Here is a 4157-nt window from a genome sequence, read left to right as displayed (position 1 = left end):
ATCTCTGTAAGGCTCAGCCTAGAAGTATGCATGGATTACAAATCATTGGATTTCAATCTATGATTGGAAAGAGAAACCTGGCTTTTGAGTTGCAGGCACTGAGACCTCACAGTGTTATGACTGTCTGCAACACCAAATTTGGAGCTAAGAATGTGATCAGACAAATGACAGATATGCCATAAAAAGTGTGATAATTTCGTCTGAAATCTTGCAGGATTACAAACTTTAAGTGACCTACATAAGTACAGAATTTTAAGGTTGTAAATAGATAGCTATTCCCAAAAGCCCTAAGAATATCCAGGCTGACACTTCCCCCACCTCCTCTCACGTGTTGATTGAAACACAGAAGAGACTGGAGGAGAGCAGAGGAAAATCTACATACAAGGGCCACCTCCCCCTCTCTATTACCACAGCACTTTATCCAAAGTATTTAAATACTTGTTTCACGTACCATCATTCATCCCATCCTCAGTGACATAAAAGAGACCTGGAAGAGAACATAGATTTATCACTATCAATTAATTTTTTTCTTCACCAAGACATTTCTGTTCATGACTTTACTTATCATTGAATAAGTCACCTTCCACATGGTAACTATAGGGGGAAATACTGTTAAAATTTATTTTTCTTTTATCTAGCCACCTGGTCTTATGGAATTCCAAACAAATGGCATGAAGAGAATCTGGTCACCTCAATCTGTAAGACATTATAAAACAGGCAGGATATATATACANAAAAAAATATGTTCTTTTTTAATCTAAGTCCTACTAATTGGTTTATTTCTCAGAGCATAGACACTGTCAACACTTGAAAAAATATGCAACCATTTACTTAAAATCATGCCCTCTGGTTTCTTGCTAAGAAGGATCATGTGACCATCATGCGAGAGAAGCTCTCCAAAATCGATCTCAGATTCTCACCAAAACTTCTATGATTATCACCAAGACTTGCTCTCACAGTTACAACACCCCAGGTGAACAACCCCTGACCTTCCAGGGGGCCCTCCCCGGTTCACTTTGGCCTCTGATGAGTTAATATGTGCAACAGGACTGCACATGTTTGGGTAATTTACTTATTAAGAACATTAAAAGTTTTTGGCTCTTTGACATCCAAAGAAAAAGAAAAGCAATCGAGTGACTCCTGACCTTAGCTTATCAGATGACGGGTGTCATGCTGTCAAGGCCTCATCGCTGACCATGTGAGAAGGCCACATTTTATAGGTGTTTACAACAGTTTAAGGTTCATGCTGCCAATCTGTGTCAACACCAGGCGATGCAGGGCAACTAGCCGGTTAGTGGTGTCGGGCACAAAAAAAAAAACAATGGAGACAAATCCTTATCTTACTAAAGATCATAGCTTTTCTTTTATGTTGTACAGTTTTTTAAATCTAAAGGAACAAACAAAACAGAGGAAAGCAGTCTTCCCTTGTACATTTCCCTAGGTGCTAATCAATAGTTCAGTGACAATTGCTTTAACTATTTAAAGTACTACGGAGTTAGCAGTTACACAGCCTGAACTCTACAGGTCCCCGGAGAAGGTGTTCCCAACTTTTGGCTAACTCAATGAACTATTTTTATTTTTTTATGTTTAGCCACAGTGTTTTAAGAGAGAAGATTATCACTTTGTTCCAGTGAAAAGCTTAAGCAAGNGACAATTGCTTTAACTATTTAAAGTACTACGGAGTTAGCAGTTACACAGCCTGAACTCTACAGGTCCCCGGAGAAGGTGTTCCCAACTTTTGGCTAACTCAATGAACTATTTTTATTTTTTTATGTTTAGCCACAGTGTTTTAAGAGAGAAGATTATCACTTTGTTCCAGTGAAAAGCTTAAGCAAGCTTTTGAGCCAGTTTTGTGGAGTGTGCATGCATTGACGTGGTGTTTCATGCACACACATGCACCAAGTGCACCCTCATTTTATCTAAATTGCAGGCAATAGCAATACAATATCCCCATATAGTTGTTCTCTGTCTGGAGTCAGTGAGTCTGGGTTTAACTTAGGTGAAAATATGTTATTTTGGTCACTTCAGAAATGACCATATTTGAAGTGCATTTGAAGATTCTGGTTGATGAAGAAAAACATTTGTATAACTGAAATGTCTAATGTCCCATATCCATATTTTTTATCAGGTATCATGAGAGAATTTGAGAGCATCTGTGTCAATGTTTCATGCCTGAATACCTAGAAAACACTTCATTTGTGGGAGGTTAACTCTTCTGAACATTCAACTTTATCTTTTCTACTTTCGACTTTAAAAAAGCATCATGTACTAACAAAATCTTTGTGTAAACGATATCTCTCTAAATTAATGTCTTTAGCCTGACATACCACTAAATTCCATGGTTCTACCCTAAATCTAAAATCTTTAATTTAAATTTAATTTTTTGTTCATGCTGCACTCTGATGAAACTGAACTCAAAAGTGGATAATTTGGCATTACAACTTTGGTCCTATGAACACATACAGGGTAGGAGGTTCACTCACACTGTACTCAGATGCCTAATGAAAAAATTGGCTCCTTCGTTTGCCACAGGTCATCTAAGCCTTTTCAGGAAACTTTCTTCCCACATACACAACCCCTACAGAGCCCACTGGGTCATACAGGAAGAGAAGAAAAAGTTACCTTGCCAAGATTCAGAATGAGTGCCATCTTCAGTTGAAGGCGTCACTTTATAGTAACTAAGCTTCTCTCAGATAAATGCTCAGTTTGGGGGGCTTCTTCCCTTTCCCTCCTGCTCCTCCCTGAGATGGTGTCTGTGTATGAGGAAGTCTGTATCTTCAGGGCAGCAGGAAGAGAGAAGATCAGATTTACATGGTGACTCTAGATACATCCAACATCTGATAAGGATTGGCTGGTCTAGCCTGATGCCTGGACAGGCAAAATGTCTTTTCTCACCTGCTGATGTGTCATCCTCTAGTCTCAAAGGGTCCATGGGCCGTGGCATTTTAACTAATGTTAGCCCTCTGCTAGTGCATAGCCCAAACCAACACACCCACATCTCATTATGGAGGACTGTGGGAATGTCTGAGACTCAGTAGAACTCATGCTGAGCACAAAAGCAGTAGCCTTGAGTACATCTTTCAAGCCCAGATGTCACCATGTGGCTCCAGCATGAACCAGGCCTTTTATTGTGGTTTCCCAGACTGTGTATGAGAGTGTGCAAGGTCCCCTGCCCTTGACTCCTCTCAACACTTCTGATCATTTCTAACACAAATCCAGATCTGTTCCTCCTACTCTTCCCCCCATTATTTATTCTCCTGTTTTTCCTTTTGCCATAATGATAGAATTTTAGTTCTCCACATGGCTTCCCTGAATAACAATTACATTTTTCACCTTGTTTTACATCTAGGTGGTCAAATGACTCATCAACGGGGTATACATAGTCAAATTTGGAGCATGGCCTTCTTTACCTCTTTTTTTCTTTACTGGCCGGGATGCAGATGAGGTGGACAGAGCTAGAGTAGCCATTTTGGACCATTAGGCAGCCTTGGAATGGGGATCATGGTAGAGCAAAAAGACAGGTGAAGTTTGAGTCCCTTATACTGAGGAGTCCCATCCCATCCTTGAACTGCCCTTCTCCAGGCAACCACATGGGAGAGAAACATGTTTCTATTTTATTTCCTCCATTGCTTATATTTCTCATCACTCAACATCAAGCCTAATCCTGCCACTCACCTCTGTTTCCTCCTTTCTCTTACACTCTACCTGAGTCCAAGGGGAAATTTCTCTCCATCATCCTGCCTTGTAGAGACGTCCTTTCTTGAGGAACCCTAAGTCTCATGGCTCAGCAGTTTTGACAGAAGCGAGGGTTCTCCTTTCAAGATACAGATGATCTCATCTTCCAGGTCTGACTCCTAAGGACTTAACCAGAATTGAAAGGAATTTAGAAAGTTATTTCCCAATAAGGTTAACTTGCTACAAACTCAACAAAATCCTATACCTGGTGGTAAAGGCTAAGTGTTGTGTCCATCTTTCTTTTGTAGTCCCATTGGAATAACTGTGATCCTCCCAGAGGTAACTGAGTATTACTTATGAAATGGGGTCGGCGGAAGGGGTGGTTGTGGGAAGGTAAGTGGGAAATCATGCTCCAGGGAAAGGGGAAAGAAAGGACATAAATATATGTTTAAATATCATCACCATTCAAATATGCATGTATG

The 4157-nt window shown here is 40.2% G+C and overlaps 1 long non-coding RNA gene across 2 annotated transcripts in view; it reads right to left on the bottom strand.

Moving 5' to 3' along the window:
* Nucleotides 1-3852, bottom strand: part of LOC103607611 — a 5651-nt gene extending 1799 nt beyond the window's left edge. Inside the window, exons 1-3 of one of the 2 annotated variants that reach the window (XR_551982.1) lie at nucleotides 3676-3852; nucleotides 2623-2775; nucleotides 452-487 (exon numbers count right to left, since the gene is read on the bottom strand). This is a non-coding gene — a long non-coding RNA (uncharacterized LOC103607611). Of the gene's footprint in view, nucleotides 1-451; nucleotides 488-2622; nucleotides 3151-3675 lie in introns of those variants that run through there. The other variant, XR_551981.1, reaches the window with a different exon arrangement.
* Between the last annotated feature and the right edge of the window lie 305 nt (nucleotides 3853-4157).

This window comes from Galeopterus variegatus, unplaced genomic scaffold (assembly GCF_000696425.1).
Source record: "Galeopterus variegatus unplaced genomic scaffold, G_variegatus-3.0.2 Scaffold7585, whole genome shotgun sequence".
NCBI classification, from domain to species: domain Eukaryota; kingdom Metazoa; phylum Chordata; class Mammalia; order Dermoptera; family Cynocephalidae; genus Galeopterus; species Galeopterus variegatus.
Note: the sequence above shows the minus strand (reverse complement) of the source record. Positions and strands in the feature narration are given on the sequence as shown.